Consider the following 21014-nt stretch of genomic DNA (forward strand, 5'->3'; position numbering starts at 1 on the left):
GCCACATGAAGGGAAAAGTCTGTTAGTGCTGGGAGAAAATGTCACTGCTGTGCACAAATGCAGCAGCACAGCCACAGAGAGAGTGTGGAAGGAGAACTTTTTGTTCTCTTTTGTACTCCACCTACCTAACTGAGACCCAAATGGGAGCTTAGAATTTACTGAGGGTGCTCTCTGCCAGAGCCATGGATTAAATATCACAGCCCAGTGCCAGCTGCAGGAGGTGCAACAAGTCACAGGGCAAGATCCTGCAGCTGGGTCTGGCCAATCTCAGGCACAAATCCAGGCTGGGGGCAGAGTGGGTTGGGGGTAGAATGGGCTGGGAGCAGCCCTGAAGAAAGAGACTTGGGGGTGTTAGGAGCTGAGCAGCAACCCAGGAGCCAGCAGTGCCCTCCTGCAGCTGTGTGCTGGCTGCATGCAGAGTGTGGGCAGCAGGCCAGGAGAGGGCATTGTGCCCCTTGGCTCTGCTCTGCTCAGACCTCTTCTCCAATCCTCCCTCCAGTGCTGCTGTCCCCAGCAGCAGGAGGGCACAGAGCTGCTGGAGAGAGTCCAGAGGAGACCACAAAGATGATCCCAGGGCTGGAGCAGCTCTGCTGTGAGCACAGGCTGAGGGAGCTGGGGGTGTGCAGCCTGCAGAGGAGAAGGCTCCAGGGGCACCTTAAGGCTGCCTGCCAGTGCCTGAAGGGAGCCTGCAGAAAGGCTGCAAGGGGCTTTGCATAAGGATGTCCTGCAATACAACAGGAGGGAATGGTTTGAAGCTGAGAGAGAGCAGGTTTGGACTGGATGTTAGGAAGAAGTTCTTCAGCATGAGGGTGGTGAGAGCCTGGAAGAGGTTGCCCAGGGAGGTGGCAGAAGCCTCATCCCTGGAGGTGTTTAAGGCCAGGCTGGATGAGGCTGTGGGCAACCTGCTCTAGTGTGAGGTGTCCAGCAGGCTGGAAGAGACCTCCAAGATCGTCCAGCCCAACCTAGCACCCAGCCCTGCCCAATCAACTAGACCACAGAATCAAGCAGGCTGGAAGCAGGTTTCAGCAGTGTGAGTGCTCATAGCCAGCATCCACAGCTCTGGCTGTCTGCAGGGGCACAGATGTGACAAGGGAGAGCTGCAATCTGCTTCCCTCCTTGCCATGTATTTCATTTCAGGTATAAAAATGGCCTGTGGCCAGCAAGGCAGTTCTACTGCTTCCTGTGGGAAGAGAGGAATATTGCTTTCTGCTCCAGCTTGACAGCATTTGCAGTTTGCTCAAAGCTATCAGACAGAATGGCAACTTTAGACAACTTCACTTTTATTTCCCAACCTAGAATGTAAAACACAAAAGAGTAATCCTTTATCTTTTCTCCTATTTAATCTTCCTCCCTTTCCCCTCCAGGCTGAGATAGGCCACAAGTTTAATATGACATTAGCAAAGAACTGGAGGTTGTGGGTTTCTGAGAGTGATTCCATTCCCCTTTGGCTACACCCTGGAAAAAGGGTTATGTATTTTTCACTGCTGCTTTAGCTCAGATCAACCCTTTAATGCCAGAGGAATCAAAGGGAGTGATAAGGCTGGACATGGATGCTACCTGTGTCTGCAAAAGGACTGGGACTGCTTTGGAATCAGAGAACCAAGCAGGCTGGCAGAGAGCTCCAAGCTCACCCAGCCCAACCTAGCACCCAGCCCTGCCCAAACAACCAGACCATGGCACTAAGTGCCCCAGCCAGGCTTGGCAAGAACACCTCCAGCCACAGCCACTCCACCACCTCCCTGGGCAGCCCATTCCAGTGCCAATCACTCTCTCTGCCAGGAACTTCCTCCTAACATCCAGCCTAGACCTGCCCTGGCACACAGTATCACAGTATCACAGTATCATCAGGGTTGGAAGAGACCTCACAGATCATCAAGTCCAACCCTTTACCACAGAGCTCAAGGCCAGACCATGGCACCAAGTGCCACGTCCAACCTTTGCTTGAAGTGCCCCAGGGACGGCGACTCCACCACCTCCCCGGGCAGCCCATTCCAGTGTCCAATGACTCTCTCAGGGAAGAACTTTCTCCTCACCTCAAGCACAGTGAGGGTGGTAAGATATTGGCACAGGCTGCCCAGGGAGGCTGTGGAGCACAGTGAGGGTGGTGAGACACTGGCACAGGCTGCCCAGGGAGGCTGTGGAGCACAGGGAGGGTGGTGAGACACTGGCACAGGCTGCCCAGGGAGGCTGTGGAGCATAGGGAGGGTGGTGAGACACTGGCACAGGCTGCCCAGGGAGGCTGTGGAGCACAGTGAGGGTGGTGAGACACTGGCACAGGCTGCCCAGGGAGGCTGTGGAGCACAGTGAGGGTGGTGAGACACTGGCACAGGCTGCCCAGGGAAGCTGTGGAGCACAGTGAGAGTGGTGAGACACTGGCACAGGCTGCCCAGGGAGGCTGTGGAGCATAGGGAGGGTGGTGAGACACTGGCACAGGCTGCCCAGGGAGGCTATGGAGCACAGAAGCACAGGATGTGACCTTTTTAACCAGCAGTAACTCTTTAAAGCAGCCCTTCAGTGTGGCACACACCACTCTGGCTCATTTGTTTCTTGATGCCCAGCAGCATTTCTTTACAGGTTCACCAAGCCCTGGCATTTAATAAAGAGAGAATACCTAAGCCAATGACAAGATCCAAAGCTATTGGAAGTGAAGTTAACTTCACCTTTGCTGGCTTTGAAGTCCTGCTTGGTTCCAAGCCAACATTTGCTGCCACACTGCCCAAGCACCTAGAGAGAGAGAACACAACTAAGTAACATTCAGCTTGCAAGGCTGGGTTGGGATTAATTGATTTATAAGCAGATTGAAACCCATTTACAACAGACCTTTCCAAACTGCCTGGCCCATGTTGTGCATCAAGCTGGCATCTTGCTTTAAAAGGGCCAAGTCTTGCTGTTCAGGCTTGAGATGAATTGGGCTCAGTGGAGCAATCAGTCAGGAACCAGCCTCTGCTTTTGTTTCTTTTGGGTAGCAGAGTGCAGTGAGAAGAGAGGCAATAACTACACAGAGGTTGGAAGGGACCTCCAGAGATCATCCAGCCCAAACCCCCTGCCAAAAGCACCCAGGGCAGGGCACACAGGAGCACATCCAGGTGGGGTTGGAAAGCCTCCAGAGAAGAGACTCCACAACCTCTCTGGGCAGCCTGCTCCAGGCCTCCAGCACCCTCACTGTGAAGAAGTTTCTCCTCATGCTGAGGTGAAACCTTCTCTGTTCAAGTGTGTATCTATTGCTCCTTCTCTTACTGCTGCACACCAGCAAAAAGAGATTGGACCCTGCCACTTGGCACCCACTCCTCACGTTTAGAGACACAGATCAGGTCCCCTCTCAGCCACCTTCAGCCTAACCAGCCCCAGGGCTCTCAGCCTCTGTTTGCAGAGGAGATGCTCATCTCCCCCAGACATCCTTGTGGCTCTCCACTGGACTCCCCCCAGCAGGTCCCTGTCCCTCTTGAACTGGGGAGCCCAAAACTGGACACAATCTTCCAGGTGTGGTCTCATCAGGGCAGAGTGGAGGGAGAGAAGAACCTCCCTAGAGCTGCTGGCCACACTTTTCCTGGTGTGATTGGCCCTCTTGGCCACAGGGGCACATTGCTGCCCATGGCTGCCTTAGAACCAGTCAGGGTTGGAAGGGAGCACAAGGAGCAGCCAGTTCCAACCCCCCTGCCATGCCCAGGGACACATCACACTACATCAGACTGGCCAGAGCCTCACTCAGCCTGGCCTGAAACACCTCCAGGCTTCCACAGCCTCCCTGGGCAACCCCTGCCAGGTTCTCACCACTGTCATGCTCAACAACTTCCTCCTCACCTCCAGCCTCACTCTCCCCACCTCCAGCTTTGCTCCATTCCCCCCACTCCTGCCACTCCCTCACAGCCTCAAAAGTCCCTCCCCAGCTTTTTTGGAGCCCCCTTCAGCTCCTGGCAGGCCACAAGAAGGTCACCTGGGAGCCTCCTCTGCTCCAGCCTGCACAGCCCCAACTCTTTCAGGCTGTGCTCACAGCAGAGCTGCTGCAGCCTCTGAGCATCCTCCTGGCCCTGCTCTGGACACTCTCCAGCATCTCCACAGCCCTCTTGGCCCAGGGGCTCCAGAGCTCGATGCAGGACTCCAGGTGGGGTCTCAGCAGAGCAGAGCAGAGGGGGAGAATCCCCTCCCTGGCCCTGCTGGCCACACTGCTGCTGCTGCAGCCCAGGCTCTGCTTGGCTTTCTGGGCTGCAAGTGCACACTGCTGGCTCCTGCTGAGCTTCTCCTCCAGCAGCACCCCCAAGGTCCTCTGCCCAGGTCTGCTCTCCAGCCTGGCACTGCCCAGCCTGGATTGGTGCTTGGCATTGCCTCCACCCAGCTGCAGGACCTTGCCCTTGGTCTTGTTGAAGCTCCTGAGCTTGGCTTGCGCCCACCTCTGCAGCCTGTCCAGGTTCCCTTTGCCCTCTTGGCCATCGAGGGCACATTCCTGTCCCATGGAGACTTTGCTGCCTGCCAGAACTCCAAAATCCTTCTCTGTGGAGCTGCAGTTTAAAAAGAGGGGGGAAGGGGAGTCCTGTGAGCACAGACACTTGGCACAGTGGCACCTACCCAGCAGAATAATCTCTGATTTAACACAGTTCCTAAAAAGAAGAGATTCCCCCCCCCCCCCCATCAAATTAGAGCAGGATGACTGATTTTATCCCACCCAACTGGTGAGCTGGCTAATTCCATCAGCCCATTTGCTCTGCTCCACTTCCTTTCACTAGCAGAAACCCTGCAAGGAGGGAGGCAGTTTTGTCCAAACAGCTGCCAAATGGCAGGAGCATCCTGGAAAGAAAAGGAGGGAGGGGGAAAGAAAACCTCCAAACCCAAACCCAACCAAAAAAAGGCATTAATCAGGAAATTAATTAACCATTCTGTGGCTGTGAAACCTGCTGCAGGCTGAGACAATCTGCCTGGTCTTGACTGCAGCACTCAGCACCAATTCATTCCCTGGAGGACTGCAGGAAGCAACCCAAGACACAAACACAGCTCTTCCTACAGGGATTCAAAGGGTAATTGGGCAGGAAAGTGATAGGAAAGGAATGAAATATTTCTAGTCCTCTGCCTTGTTTTATTCTGATCTGTGGATAAATACCAGAGGGAACTTTTCCTCTTGTCACAGGCTCACAGGATATGAGGGGTTGAAAGGCACCCAAGGAGCTCATCCAGTGCAACCCCCTGCCAGAGCAGCACCACACAACCCAGCTCAGGGCACACAGGAACACATCCAGACAGGCCTGGAAAGGCTCCACAGAAGGAGACTCCACAACCTCTCTGGGCAGCCTGTGCCAGGCTCTGGGACCCTTCCAGGCAAGAAGTTCCCCTTGTGCTGAGCTGGAGCCTCCTGTGCTGCAGCTTCCATCCACTGCTGCTTGTCCTGTGCCAGGGAGCAGTGAGCAGAGCCTGTCCCTCCCTCCTGACCCCCAGCCCTCAGGCAGCTATAGACATTGATTCAATCCCCTCTCAGTCTTCTCTTCTCTTGCTCCCAGCAAAGATCACAATGAACAAGGCCAAGGGCAGGTTCTGCACTTTGGCCACAGCAACCCCAAGCAGCACTGCAGGCTGGGGCCAGAGTGGCTGAGAGCAGCCAGGCAGAGAGGGTCCTGGGGGTGCTGGCAGAGAGGAGCTGCAGAGAAGGCAGCAGTGCCCAGGTGGGCAGCAGAGCCTGCAGGGAGGCTGTAGCCAGGTGGGGTTGGGCTCTGCTGCCAGGCAGCCAGCAGCAGAAGGGGACACAGCCTGGAGCTGTGCCAGGGCAGGTCTAGGCTGGATGTGAGGAGGAAGTTGCTGGCAGAGAGAGTGATTGGCACTGGAATGGGCTGCCCAGGGAGGTGGTGGAGTGGCCGTGGCTGGAGGTGTTCTTGCCAAGCCTGGCTGGGGCACTGAGTGCCATGGGTTAGTTAATCAGCAGGTGTGAGGTGCTGGGTTGGATTCAATGAGCTTGAAAGTCATTTCCAACCTGGTTACCTCTGTGATGCTGTGAAGGGCCATGTGGTGACAGGACCAAGGGGCAACATTTTTACATGAGAGCAGAGCAGATTTAGGTTGGATGCAAGAAGCAATTCTGCCCCAGGAAGCTGATGGATCAGCAGTTCCCATTTTGAAAGCCAAGTTCTCAGCTCTGCCCTAGCTTGGGATGCTCTGGAAGATAATCCAAACTGCTTCCCCACATCTGCTGAAAGAGTTGATCTGTTTCTGCCCTTTCAGATGGATAATGGCATTGGAAGGTCCCATTTTGAAAGCAGTGTAGTCAACTTCCCTCACCCTGGGGGACACCTTCAAGCTCAAATGTCACTGAGCCAAGCTCTAATGAAGCACCCAGCAGTGCCAAGGAGCTGACAGGCTCTCAGCTCACAGCAAAGCCACAGACTGCCATTAAAAACTCTCCCAGATCAGCAATTCTTTCCTCCCCCATTCAGTTTAAAAGGAGCTGTTGGACTAATGGTGGCACAGCTGGACAGACATTAGGTTGCTGAGCTGCTGGGAGGAAAGCTTAACCAGTAGGGAAAATGCATAAAGACAACTAAAAGGAGGAAAACTCAATAGGAAAGAGCTGCTGGAGTGGCTCCCAAAACTCTGGGTTGAAGAGTGGAGAGGTAGAAACTGCAGCTCAAAACAGCCTTGTGCTCAGGGGAGTTAAATCTGAGGCTCAGAGAATGGTTCAGGCTGGAAGGGAACTCAAAGCTCAGCCAGTTCCAAGCTCCCTGTGCCATAGGCAGGGACACCTCCCACTAGAGCAGGTTGCTCAAGGACTCATCCAAGCTGGCATTGGACACCTCCAGGGAGGTTGTGGAGGACAGAAGCACAGAATGGGATCAAAGATCCCATTCTGTGCTTCTGTCCTCCACAACCACCCTGGAAAGTCTGTCCTAGTGTCTCACCACCCTCAACCTGTGCCAGTGTCCATGTGGTGACAGAGCAGATTTAGGTTGGATGTAAGGTACAATTCTGCCCCAGGAGGCTGATGGATCCCTGCCACAGGTTGCCCAGGGAGGAGTTTTGGTGCCCCATGCCTGGAGATAGCCAAGGTCAGGCTCAACAAGGCTCTGAGTAACCTGCTCCAGTGCAGAATGCCCCTGCTGACTGTGGGGGCTGGGACTAAATGCCCTTTAGAGGTCCCTTCCAACCCAAACCATTCTATGTCCCTGAGCTGCTCCTGGCTGTATTCTCTGTACCTGCCTCCCTCCCACCCATGTCGTTCTGCCCCTGCCCAAATGCTGCCTGCAAAAGGAAACAGAGGATGTGAAGTGCAAACAGCTCCTGCTGCTGACTGTTATTTAAGAGCAGCAGGCACTGCACACGAGGCCACCAAGTCTCCTTCTCTCATTTGCTTCAAACTCATTTATGCAGATAGCAGGAGAAGCCCTTAAGGCCATTACCTGTTTTGCTCTCATCGATTTTCAAAGGACTGAGGAGGTCTAAATTCATTAGCAGCTTTTGGGAAAGCTCTCCTGTGGTCACACAGCCCAGCAAAATCAGGGCACATCTGATTGCCACACAGAATGGATGGGGCAGGGCAGCCACTCAGGCAACAGGCAAGGAAGGAGCACCTCAGAGCTCCACAGCGATTCCCCAGCTGGTGCAATGTTGTCCCGAGGGAGAATATTCTACTGGCCAGGATCAAAGGGAGTAAAATCCACCTGTTAGGTGCTGACCACACACCCAGGCCTCTGCTTCTTCCATGCTAGTTCCAAGACTGGGAACTCCGTTGGTTATTTTTTCTGGGTTGTTGCTTTTCTTTCTGCAGACCAATTTCATAGGATCAGAGAATCAGGCAGGCTGGCAGAGAGCTCCAAGCTCAGCCAGCCCAACCTAGCACCCAGCCCTGCCCAACCAACCAGACCATGGCACTAAGTGCCCCAGCCAGGCTTGGCAAGAACACCTCCAGCCACAGCCACTCCACCACCTCCCTGGGCAGCCCATTCCAGTGCCAATCACTCTCTCTGCCAGGAACTTCCTCCTCACATCCAGCCTAGACCTGCCCTGGCACAGCTCCAGGCTGTGTCCCCTTCTTCTGCTGCTGGCTGCCTGGCAGCAGAGCCCAACCCCACCTGGCTACAGCCTCCCTGCAGGCAGCTGCAGACAGCAATGAGCTCTGCCCTGAGCCTCCTCTGCTGCAGGCTGCACACCCCCAGCTCCCTCAGCCTCTCCTCACAGGGCTTGATTCACCACCTTATCAACTGGACATGCACTCTGGCTTCAGGAAAGCACTGATCACCTCCAGCAGAGCCCCTCTGAAATGCCTTTTCTGTCCAGTACCAGATGTTTGGGGCTTTTCTCCCCAGACCATGCATCTGGTTTACAGTAACAAGAACAATTCTGTCCACATCATCAGGCTTAGTTGGATGGATGGAAAGCCTAAATGATTTTCTGTGCTGCACAGCTAATGCCAGAAGCTGATCCAAGCATTTCCATTGCACCACCCACACAAGGAGAGATTAAATCAGAGTTCTATGGAACAGGTTAAATTTAATATCTGAATTATATTCCCCTCCCTCCACGTTTTGTTAAGGGAAATGATTTATTCATAGGTAGGTAGTGCTGGTAGAGCCCATATATATCTCCTCCATGGAGGTCAAGATCATGCTGAAATGACATCAAGTCACCTCTTAGCTTCCACAGGACTTTTCATTATCCCTGCAGCATCAGAACAATAGGAAATGGAAAATGAATAGATTGGGGGAGAGGAAAAAAAGAGACATTGTGGAGGCTGAGGGAGCTGGGGGGTGCAGCCTACAGCAGAGGAAGCTCAGGGCAGAGCTCATTGCTGCCTGCAGGGAGGCTGTAGCCAGGTGGGGTTGGGCTCTGCTGCCAGGCAGCCAGCAGCAGAAGAAGGGGACACAGCCTGGAGCTGTGCCAGGGCAGGTCTAGGCTGGATGTGAGGAGGAAGTTGCTGGCAGAGAGAGTGATTGGCACTGGAATGGGCTGCCCAGGGAGGTGGTGGAGTGGCTGTGGGTGTTGCAGCCAAGCCTGGCTGGGGCACTGAGTGCCATGGGCTGGTTGGTTGGGTTCTGTTTGAGCCTAGCTGGGATATTTTGGTGAGAGGAATTAATTAGAGGCAGTGCAAGGAAACAGTGCTGATGCCTACTCCACTCCTAGGACTGGATAGGGCTGGGTGCTAGGTTGGACTGGGTGATGTGGGAGGTCTCTCCTGACCTGGTTGAGTTTATGCTCCTTGCTGTGTAAGAACAAGCACACAAACATAGCCAAGGCAGTCTGCTCTGTGGCTTTTGGGCTGCCCTTCTCTCTCTAACTTCCCTTGCTGCTTAACTAAGCTGTCTGCTTCCTAACCCCCCAAACTCCCTTTGAATGCAAGGCAAAGTCTGGGGGAAGGCAGAGGAGAGACAGGAAGGTGGAAGGGAGTTGGAAGCCCTGCTGCTGACTTTGGTTTCTGGGAGGGCTGTTGTGCTTGTGGACTACTTCTTCACTTGTGTGTTTCTGGGTGGAGCTGCACCTATTGTAACTAAGTGCTGGGATCTTGGGCTCAGCTGTGCCAAGCTTCATCTGTTTGATTGCCAGGGGCTGAGTAGAGTCTGGGTGATTGTAACTGTGTGTTGGGGGTGGGTAACACCCAAACCATCACAGATAGGGCTGGAGGAGCTTGGAGCTCTCTTCCAGCCTGCTTGATTCTGTGTAACACTGAGGAGAAGAGCCCTGGAGCAGCCTGGGCTGGGGGGAGGGGAGTTAGAACTTAATCATCTTCAAGCTCCACCAACGTTTGCCTCCTCAGGAAGCATTTCACACATCTCTGGTTTGACACCAGGCTTGAACCCAGAAAGTGCTGACACAAAACCAGGTTGGCTCCTGGACAGTGACACCAAGCAGGTCCTGCTGGGCTGCAGGGCAGCTGCTGCTGCTCCACTCTTCTTGGGTGGACTCCGTGGGGGCTCTGGAGTGCAGGCACTGCTGTTTGCTGCAGCCTTTGGAAGGAAACACAGAATTAGGGGCAAGAGGAGAGAGCAGAGCTCCACAGTCTCCTACAGACACTGAAGCATTTTACTCAACACACAACCACCCACCCAGCTCCTGCTGCCCCCCGGCCCCCATTTTCTACTCCCCTGAGCAGCCACTACCACCCTCCCCTCAGCTCCACTTTCCCCCAAGCAGCCTCTGCTGCTTTCCAGCTCCTTTCCCCCCTCTCCCTCCCTCAAGCAGCCCCTGCTGCCCTCCACCTCCTTTCCCACTTCTGCCTACCCCCGGGAGCCCCTGCTGCTCTCCCAGCCCCATTTTCTACTCCCCTGAGCAGCCACTACCACCCTTCTCCCCACTTCACTTACCTGCAAGCAGTCCCTGCTGCTTTCCAGCTCCTTTCCTCCTTCTCCCTCCCTCAAGCAGCTCTCCACCTCCTTTCCCACTTCTGCCCACCCCCGGGAGCCCCTGCTGCTCTCCCACCCCATGTTCTACTCCCCTGAGCAGCCACTACCACCCTCCTCGCCATTCCACTTACCTGCAAGCAGCCCCTGCTGCCTTCCAGCTCCTTTCCTCCAGCTCCTTTCCTCCTTCTCCCTCCCTCAAGCAGCCCCTGCTGCCCTCTAGCTCCTTTCCTCCTTCTCCCTCCCTCAAGCAGCCCCTGCTGCCCTCTAGCCCCTTTCCCCCTTCTCCAGGCAGTCCTTGTTATCCTCTCACCCACTTTTCTCTTCCTCAGACAACTCTTGCTGCCCTTCCACCTCCCTCCACCCTACCTTACCAGCTCCTGCTCCACCATTACCACTACCTCCATCTTCATCTTTGTCTTTGTCTCCGTCTTCATCTCTGTCTTCATCTTCATCTCCGTCTCCATCTGCATCTTCTCACCCGCGGCAGAACCTGTGACAAGTCCTTCAAGCAGGCAAACTCCCAGACAAAGCTCAGCCTCAATAACAACAACAGCACAACCTTAGCACCGTGAGCTAAAAGTCAGCGTCGCAAATGGTCAGCAGCCTAGCCCTAAGGTGGCCCTAGCTAGCCGGGGGGCCAGCGAGGCCCCCCGGCCTTTGAAACCCTCCACCACACCCCGGTGCTCGCCCGTGCGCACTCACCTGGGATGCCGGCGGAGGATCCCTTGGCCCGCAATGGGCCCAGCTTGGGGCTGGGCTCCTCCTGCTCTGCTTATATGGGGCAGGGAGCAGGGAGGGCAAAGTGGCCACAGCTGGGGGGGGGAGGAGACTGCAATTGGCCTCAGGTGCTGCGGGGGCGGGGGGAGGATGTGCTGCAGGTTGGGTGGAAAAGGGGAGGTGGAGAAAGAAAATGGCAAAGGAAAAGAGAAGGAGGAAAGAAAAAGTGAAAGAGGAGAGGAAAAGAGGAAAGGTAAAGGACGAGAGAAGAAGAAAGGAAAAGGAGAAGAAAAGGGAAAGGAAAAGCAAAGGACTGGATGAGGCTCTTGGTGCCATGGTCTGGTTGACTGGACAGGGCTGGGGGATAGGTTGAACTGGATGATCTTGGAGGTCTCTTCCAACCTGCTTGATTCTGTGATTCTGTGATAATAAATAAAAGTTAATAATTCCAAAAGAGAAGAACTTTAAGAAAAGGTTTTAAAGAATAGCAGGAACATGTTGACTTTTATTTGTTTTTGGTTTTCACCTTTTTCCCTCTCTATTTCTTTTTCTTGGAGGAAAAGCTGTTTTTTTCCCCTCCCCACATCTCACTCACATGCTGCAGTGGTATAATATTCCACTATGAAAAATCAATACAGAGAACAAAAGTAAAGACTCCATGGGAGAGCTCTTTTATGCCTCTCTCTCTTTTCCTCTCTCTCTCTCTCTGGCTGAAGGCAACATTTTGGAGAATAAAATGAGCTCTCAGGGTTCTTAGCAAACATAAAGTGCAGGATAAAAATGGCATTTCAAGCTGAAGCATCCCCCAGCACCCCTGATTAATTAAATCCTCTTTATTACCATGATTGTCCATGCAATGAACTAGAGATGAGCCCTGGTATAGGCCACTTCAGTCCCTGTTCCTAGGCTGTCACTTCTGAACTGCTTTCTGTTGATATTGATGGAGAAAGAGAAGGGTTTTGAGGGAGTTAACATCAAAGTTGTGAAGGAAATTGATGAGCAACTGTGTTAGTAGACAGAGTGGATGGAAGCTAACTAATGAGACACCTGCACAAGAGGTGAAATCATAGAATCACAGAATCAGCCACGGCCACTCCACCACCTCCCTGGGCAGCCCATTCCAGTGCCAATCACTCTCTCTGCCAGCAACTTCCTCCTCACATCCAGCCTAGACCTGCCCTGGCACAGCTCCAGGCTGTGTCCCCTTCTGCTGCTGGCTGCCTGGCAGCAGAGCCCAACCCCACCTGGCTACAGCCTCCCTGCAGGCAGCTGCAGGCAGCAATGAGCTCTGCCCTGAGCCTCCTCTGCTGCAGGCTGCACCCCCCCAGCTCCCTCAGCCTCTCCTCGCAGGGCTCTGCTCCAAGCTCTGTGACTCTCACAGCCAAGAAGTTCTTCCTCATGCTGAGGTGGAGCTTCTTTTGCTGTAGTTTGTGCCCGTTGCCCCTGTCCTATGCCATGGCACAAGTGAGAAGGGTTTGTCCCCTGCCCTCATTTGATAATGCCACCTGAAATAACTGCAGAGAAAGCAGAAGAGTTTTGATACAGAATAAAATCATGTCCCAAAGAGAGAAGCTTCTGTCACACCTGCCACTTTGTCCCTAATTTCATGTCTGCCTGTCAGTTTGCCAAACCTTTCATGCCAATCCTGGGTGAGCATTCACTGGGGGAGGGAAATGATTCCTCTGCTCTCTGAGCTCCAAGTGAGAATCTCTGCTTGGAGAGATGCCCACGGGGGCAGCACATCCCCCACGCCAGAGCAAGCAGCCAGTGGATGAAAGCAGGGCTGTGGGTGTCTTCTACCTTGACACTGGCAAGGCCTTTGCCATGGTTTGCACAAGCTGCTCACAGATGAGTTGTCAAAGCTCTCTGCTGAATCACAGCTTGGAGAGGCACTGAAAAGTTCCACTGGCAGAAATCAGCTGTGGATGTTTCCAGCAGTGCCTCCTGCGTCTGATGCTGCTGATTGTCCTGGCAAATGATCACAGAATGGGTTAGGTTGGAAGGGACCCCAAAGCTCAGCCAGTTCCAAGCCCCCTGTGCCATAGGCAGGGACACCTCCCACTAGAGCAGGTTGCTCAAGGACTCATCCAAGCTGGCATTGGACACCTCCAGGGAGGTTGTGGAGGACAGAAGCACAGAATGGGATCAAAGATCCCATTCTGTGCTTCTGTCCTCCACAACCACCCTGGAAAGTCTGTGCCAGTGTCTCACCACCCTCAACCTGTGCCAGTGTCTCAGCACCCTCAACCTCTGCCAGTCTCTCACCCCCTCACTGCAAACAACTTCTTCCTAACATCCACTTTTGATCTCACCTCTGCCACTTTCAACCCACTCCTCCTCATCCTCTCATCACCAGACCTTGTCATTAGTCCCTCCCCAGCCCTCCTGGAGTCCCCTTCAGATCCTGCAGGGCCACTCCAAGGTCTCCCCCAACCCTTCTCTTCTCCAGGCTGCAGAGCCCCAGCTCCCTCAGCCTGGCCTCAGAGCAGAGCTGCTGCAGAACAGGTTGCTCAAGGTCTCATCCAACCTGGACTTGAACACCTCAGGGGAGGCTGTGGATGACAGAAGCAGAGGATGTGATGGAAGCAGGTGGGTAGCTGTGCTGGCTCACTGTGCTCTCCTCATCAGTCCTTCACCTCTCCCAGTGAGAAAGAGAAGTGGCTCATCGTGGTCTTGCAGTATCTGAAGTGGGCTACAGGAGAGCTGGGGAGGGACTTTTTAGGCTGTCAGGGAGTGATAGGACCAGGGGGAATTTAACAAAGCTGGGAATGGGCAGATTCAGACTGGAGGTTAGGAAGAAGTTCTTCAGCATGAGGGTGGTGAGAGCTTGGCAGGGGTTGCCCAGGGAGGTGGTGGAAGCCTCATCCCTGAAGATGTTTAAGGCCAGGCTGGCTGAGGCTGTGGGCAGCCTGATCTCGTGTGAGGTGTCCCTGGGCATGGCAGGGGGGTTGGAAGTGGGTGATCTTTGTGGTGCCTTCCAACCCTGACTGATTCTATGATCCTATGATTCTAGGATTCTATCCCTCTATGACTCTAAAATCCCAGGACTGTAGGATTCCAGGATTGCAGGATTTGTGTGTGTGCATTGTGAGTCTCCCCCACCTCATCTCCTTGCTAAGCCACCACTGATATTGTCTTCTCTCACACCATCCAAGGCAGACTAAAAGACCAGCATATCTCTTGTGACCTGAGAGAGCCTGTACCTGTGACTAGTCCAAGGTGGAAGGCTTTCATGTGTGCTGCTGTGCACTTCTCTTGCTGGAGATGTCCTCTCCAATTGAGTGCTGCTCAGTCACACTCCCAGCAGCGACTCAAGCGTGAGCCCCAAGTCCCTCAGGCAGATGTACATCAACTGTTTTTCACCAGGAGAAGTGACATCAATTCCCTGCTGGGAAGGGCTGAGGGATGCAAAGGGACAGGAGAGCCCAAGCTGTGATGTGTGAGAGAGAAGGAAGTGTCTGTAGCCTTCGTGTGAGGGTGCTCCTGTGCTCTGCCTCGGTGCAGGCTCCTGCTCTCCTGTTTACAAGAGTGAGGAGTGAATCACAGAACCAGCAGGCTGGCAGAGAGCTCCAAGCTCACCCAGCCCAGCCTAGCACCCAGCCCTGCCCAACCAACCAGACCATGGCACTAAGTGCCTCAGCCAGGCTTGGCAAGAACACCTCCAGCCACGGCCACTCCACCACCTCCCTGGGCAGCCCATTCCAGTGCCAATCACTCTCTCTGCCAACAACTCCCTCCTAACATCCAGCCTAGACCTGCCCTGGCACAGCTTGAGGCTGTGTCCCCTTCTTCTGCTGCTGGTTGATGGATGGATGGATGGATAGATAGATAGATAGATAGATAGATAGATAGATAGATAGATAGATATCTGGATGGATAGATAGATAGATGAATTGATAGATGGATGGATGGATAGATAGATAGATAGACAGATAGAGAGAGAGAGAGATAGATAGATAGATAGATAGATAGATAGATAGATAGATAGATAGATGAATGGATAGATAGATAGATAGATAGATAGATAGATAGATAGATAGAAAGAAAGATAGATGGATAGATAGGTGAATGGATAGATAGACAGATGGAAAGACAGATAGATGGACAGATGGATAGATAGATAGAGAGATAGAGAGAGGGAGAGAGAGATGCATAGTTAGATGGATGGATAGACAGATAGATAAACACACAGACAGAGAGATAGACAGACAGACAGACAGAGTAATAGATATGTCTCCAGGCTGCAGTGCACGACAGCATTAATTAAACAACCCGTGCCAAGCTGCGAGGTGCCCACACAACCTGCAGTGCTTCTCACCAGCTGGATTTCAGCACTCTGTGCCTGCAGTGCTGGAAGAGAAGCAGCAATAATACTTCCTGTGCTTTGTGGGCTTGCTGTTATCTTTCTTTTTTCCACCCCCTCCCAGTGGTAAAATGCAATCTCTGCCAGCACTCAGTTTTAACCACCGCCACAAATGCCTTTTCCTCCTCTGCCATCAGCAGCCTCACAGCTCCTGTCAGCAGGAAATTCTGAGTACCTGGAACAGGAGGACACTTGGGGGCCTGCAGCTGAATCAAACCAGCATAAATAAATGGTGGAGCTCACATTTTCAAGGCGTGTTGTGGGGAAAAGCAAAAGGTTGCATGTGTTTTAAGAGGCCTCGGGCAAACAGAGGATGCTCTGTCAGTGACTGTGTAAATGGACTGGCCCAGATGTGTTGCCCAGCTCAGAAAACTCCTGGGGTACTGTTTTGGCTGATCAGGAATAATAGAGGAAGGCTTCACAATTTTCCCTGCTGAATAAAATTCTCCTTCATCACCTGCCTTTGGCCACCAGCAGCAACAGTGGCCAGAAAAGCAACTTCTTGGTCTACTGCACAGTCTGAACGTATCTCTGTGCACTCCTGTGTGGCCTGCCTTAGGTGATCCTGCTCTGCCAGGGGAGTTGGATTGGATGACCTCTGAAGGGCCCTTCCAACCCTTCACACTCTGTGATTCTATGATTTTATCCTTCTATGATTCTATGATTGTGATTCTCTGATTCTACAATTCTGTGCTTCTATGATTCTATGATTCTGATTCTCTGGTTCTGATCCTGTGATTCTGATCCTGTGATTCTGTGACTCTGTGATTCTATGATTCTCTGACCCTGTGATCCTGATTCTCTGATTCTGGGATCCTGATTTTATGATTCTGTGGTTCTATGATGCTATGATTCCATAGTTCTGTGGTTATGGGATTCTGTAATCCAATGAATCTGTGATTCTGTGATTCAGATGCTATGATTCTATGAGTGTGACTCTGTGATTCCATGATCCTGTGTTTCTGTGATTCTGATTCCATGCTTCTGTGATTCTCTGATTCTATGGCACCAACATTTCTCAGGTCTTTAAGCTTGTCTCTGCCAGAGTACAGTGGGAGAAGGCAATGAGCAGGATGCCTCTCAGAAACCCACCTTAAAGCACTGCCTGTGGGCTACTGACAAGTCCTACCTGCCACTGATGCCATGCAGGATCTAAAAGCAGCCAACCTGCCCTTCAGAGCACAGCACATAGAGACACATCTGAACCTTGCAGCTTTCCTATCAGTTGGCTGAAGCTAGGCCTTGCCCTTGGCACAGCTTGAAGCACCTCTTGCCAAACCAGGAGCTGATCTGGTTGGGCTAATGCTAACTTGAGCAGCATCTACAAGGAGCTGAGCATCCTGGCTTGCAGTGCAGACCTACCCACAGACAGCCTGGAGGGGCCAAGGCAGGTAAAACCTCTCCATTCATCTTCACAGAACCATTTTGAATGTGCTGTACTCAACCCCCCATGCAGGCACTGTTTTGTATGCTTAATTAACTGACTTCAGGATCTTCATATTGCTGTGGTGCAGTAGCAGGGAAGAACACTGCTAGAGGAGTGTGTTGGTGCTCAGTGGCTGAACCCATACTTAAACAGAGCTCTGTGTGTCGGCTCCAGGAGCTGGGAACAGGGAAAGTGGCATGGAAAGGAGGAGGGTGGTGTGGAAAGGAGAAGGGTGGCGTGGAAAGGAGGAGGGTAGCATGGAAAGGAAGGTGGCATGGAAAGGAAGAGAGTGGTATGGAAAGAAGGGTGGTATGGAAAGGAGGAAGGTGGCATGGAAAGGAAAGTAGCATGGAAAGGAGGAGGGTGGTATGGAAAGGAAGATGGCATGGAAAGGAGGAGGGTGGGATGGAAAGGAGAGAAGGGTGGCATGGAAAGACAGAGGGTGCCATAGAAAGGAGGAGGGTGGCATGGAAGGAAGAAGAGTGGCTTGGAAAGGAAGGTGGCATGGAAAGGAAGGTGTCAGGGAGAGGAAGAGGATGGCAGAGAAAGGAGGAGGATGGCAGGGAAAGGAAGGTGGCATGGAAAGGAAGAGGATGGCAGGGAAAGGAAGAGGATGGCAGGGAAAGGAAGATGGCATGGAAAGGAGGAGTGCTGTAGCTCTCCCCCTGTGGGGAGAGGCTGGAGGGTCAGGGCTCAGAGAAAGGATCTCTCCAGTGTCACCTTGCAGCAGCCCCTCGGTAGCTGTGGGCAGGCTGCTGAGGAGCCAGAGGCTGCTTTCCCTGTCCTCATCCCCCAGGCTGCATTGCCATTTAGGTGGTGACAGCTGTCCCAAGCAGACTAGCAGAACCATCTGAAGGTAAAGAGCTCCTTCAACCAGAGCAAATCCTGACAAAGATCTGTCCTCTCCTTGAAGAGAGATAAATCCTTTCCATCCCAGCTGTGGATTGGCATCCCAGGCCATTCTGCTGCTGTCACTCACTGGGAGCTCAACAGCAAGACACACAAGTGACTAAACCCTGCCTTTACTGCCCTCACTCCATCAAAGGATGCTTTTATTGCTCTGCTTTGATGTGCTCTGAGGAACTGCTTCTGACCTGACATTTTCTTTATCCTCCCCTGGATTGTGCAGAGCATGGAAGAGGATGAATAAAACCTGTAGTGGTAGTAATCCTCTAGCTCCCTGGAGGTGCTGAAGGCCAGGCTGGATGAGGCTAGGAGTGACCTGGTCTGGTGGAAGCTGTCCATGGAGGTGTTGAGGACCAGGGTGGATGAGGCCTTGGGTGACCTGGTCTAATGCAAGGTGTCCCTGCCCATGGCAGGGGAGTGGAGCTAGAGGATCTTTAAAGGCCCTCCCAGTCTAACCCATTCCTTGCATCTATGAGACCAAGTGCAATAGGACTGACAAGGGAAGGGCACCTGACAGCATCTGCCTGGACCTGAGCAAGGCTTTGGCCTCTGTCCCAGATGGCACCCTGGGCACCCAGCTGGAAACACACAGGCTGGATGTATGGAGCACTGCTGGGTAAGGAATGGGCTGGATGGTGGCACCCAGAGAGTGGTCACCTGCAGAGCAGTGCCAGGTGGCTCCCTCAGGAGTCAGAGCTGGCACCAGTGCTGTGGAACATCTTTGGCAGTGCCATGGGCAGAGCAATCAGTGCAGCCTCAGCAAGTGTGCAGCTGGCACCAAGCTGTGTGGCACAGGAGACTTGGTAGAGGGCAGGGATCCATCCAGAGGGAGCTGGACAGGCTGCAGAGCTGTGCCCAGGCCACCCTCATGGCCTTCCACAAGGCCAAGTGTAAAGTCCTGCAGCTGGGTGGGTGCAATGCCAAGCACAGCTCCAGGCTGGGTGGGGAATGGCTGAGAGCAGCTCTGAGGAACAGGCCCTGGGGGTCTGGGCTGATGAAAAGCCCCTCCCCAGCCTTGCTGCCCTTCTCTCAACACCTTCCAGCACCTCAACAGCTCTCTGCAATGGAGGAGCCCACAACTGGACACAGCACTCCAGGGGTGGCCTGAGCAGTGCTGAGCACAGGAGCACAAGAACCTGTTCCAGTGCTAGAAGCTTTTCCAGAAGTCAGGGAGAGGAAAGCTGGCAGCAAAAATCAGCTTGCACAGGAGAAGGCACAAGAGGTGAGTGAGGAAGTGCCCATGCACAGCCTGGACCAGCCTGAGGCAGAAGGGGAGTGCAGCACACAGCATCTGTCACTCTGGTGTGCCGTAGAGGGCCAGAGTCAAGGACCCTGAAAGAGAACCAAGCTGCACAAACTTCCTGGAGCTGATTCTATGAGCAGCAGAGACCAGATGCAGACAGTGCTGGTGAAAGCCCTCAGAGATGACAGCTGCTGAATTTAGCAAGAAAGAAGGCACAAAGAGCTGATGCTGCTCGTTTGCAACCTACCAGAGCACAGTGTGAGCACCCAGTGCAGGCCCTCACGAACAGAAAAACCTCCACATCTGAACTGATGCTATGGGGCAGGGGGGAAAAAACAACACTCATTTGAATTTGTAACCCATCAGAGAGGTGTAAAAACAAACAATTAAAGCACTCCCCTCTTTGCCATAGAAATATCTCTTCAGGTCAGTGGTCAGAATGTGTCAAGTTAAAAACACAGCCTGGGAAATAAAAGAAAGCAAAGCAAGGGAGCTGGGGGTGTGCAGAGGAGGCTCAGGGCAGAGCTCATTGCTGCCTGCAGCTGCCTGCAGGGAGGCTGTAGCCAGGTGGGGTTGGGCTCTGCTGCCAGGCAGCCAGGGCCAGAAGAAGGGGACACAGCCTCAAGCTGTGCCAGGGCAGGTCTAGAGTGGATGTTGTTAGGAAGTTGTTGGCAGAGAGAGTGATTGGCACTGGAATGGGCTGCCCAGGGAGGTGGTAGAGTGGCTGTGGCTGGAGGTGTTCTTGCCAAGCCTGGCTGGGGCACTTAGTGCCATGGTCTGGTTGATTGGGCAGGGCTGGGTGCTAGGCTGGGCTGGGTGAGCTTGGAGCTCTCTGCCAACCTGGATGATTCTATGAAATCCACAACCTCCTTTTGCTGTGATCCAAACCCCTTTCTCCTCAAAACAGGGAAAGAGAAAGGCAGAATAAAATGCAATGAAGACTTTCATGCCTTACTCTTGGCCACAGCCTCACCAACTCCCCTGGGAGCTGCTTGCAGCAACATCCACAGTGCAAGTCACGATTCCGCCTTGCATGGCTCCTACCTCGTGGGCAGCTTCCACCCTCATCAATCTCCACCCTGGAGAAGTCAGAGAGAGGAGAGAGCAAACCTGCTGCAAGCCAAGGCTATAATATTTTGATCACTCAGCTGGGCTGCAACTGCTGTGACCTATAAATGTAAACCTGGGGGAAAAGGAAGGACAAAAGGCAACAATTCAGCACACATCGACCACTGCTGTACCTGAGCAGGTGCAGCCTTTGTGCCTCTCTGTGCTTTCAGATGGCACCACTGACAGCCCTAATTTAATGCCATCTTATTACCACAGCACAGGATCAGCAGATCACAGAATTAACTAGGTTGGAAAAGACCTTTGAGATCAAGGGACCTCCGGACAGCTTCCAGTCCAGGACCCCTCTGCCACAGCAGGAGCAGAGAATCCAGGGGAGGTGGCACAGGAGCACATCCAGGCAGGGCTGGAAAGGCTCCAGAGAAGGAGACTCCACAGCCTCTCTGGGCAGCTGTGCCAGGGCTCTGCCACACTTGCACTCAAGAAGTTCTTCCTCATCTTGAGGTGGAGCTTCCTGTGCTGCAGTTTCCATCCCTTGCCCCTTGTGCTGTGCTAGGGCACAGGTGAGCAGAGGCTGTCCCTGTCCCCTCCTTCCTCACCCCCAGCCCTCAGCTATTTGCAGACACTGCTCAGATCCCTCTCAGCCTCCTCCTCGGCAGACTGAGCACCCCCAGGGCTCTCAGCCTCCCCTCCTCAGGCACTGCTGCAGTCCCTTCAGCATCCTTGCAGCCCTCCCTTGGACTCTCTCCAGCAGATCCCTTTCTCTCTTGACCAGGGGAGCCCACAACTGTCTGCAGTATTCCAGGTGGAGCCTCCCTGGGGCAGAGTAGAGGGGGAGGAGAACCTCCCTTGATGAAATATCCAAACCAACCCTGAACAGATGGAATTGTGATCTACCAGGAGCTGCTTCACCACACCTCTGTGAAGAGCCTTGTCAGGAGCTGACATCTCTTTCCCCAGGAAAAGGCAAGCTCCTGCTGC

General features: G+C 53.4%; 1 long non-coding RNA gene across 1 annotated transcript; it reads right to left on the minus strand.

Annotated features, from left to right (window-relative positions):
* Positions 1–9127: 9127 nt before the first annotated feature.
* LOC135179055 (uncharacterized) lies at positions 9128–11112 on the minus strand. Its single transcript, XR_010303896.1, has 3 exons — positions 11013–11112; positions 10709–10846; positions 9128–9914 (listed from the first exon to the last, which is right to left on the minus strand). It is a non-coding gene; the product is annotated as an uncharacterized LOC135179055 (long non-coding RNA).
* Between the last annotated feature and the right edge of the window lie 9902 nt (positions 11113–21014).

This window comes from Pogoniulus pusillus, chromosome 10 (genome assembly GCF_015220805.1).
Source record: "Pogoniulus pusillus isolate bPogPus1 chromosome 10, bPogPus1.pri, whole genome shotgun sequence".
Lineage (NCBI taxonomy): Eukaryota > Metazoa > Chordata > Aves > Piciformes > Lybiidae > Pogoniulus > Pogoniulus pusillus.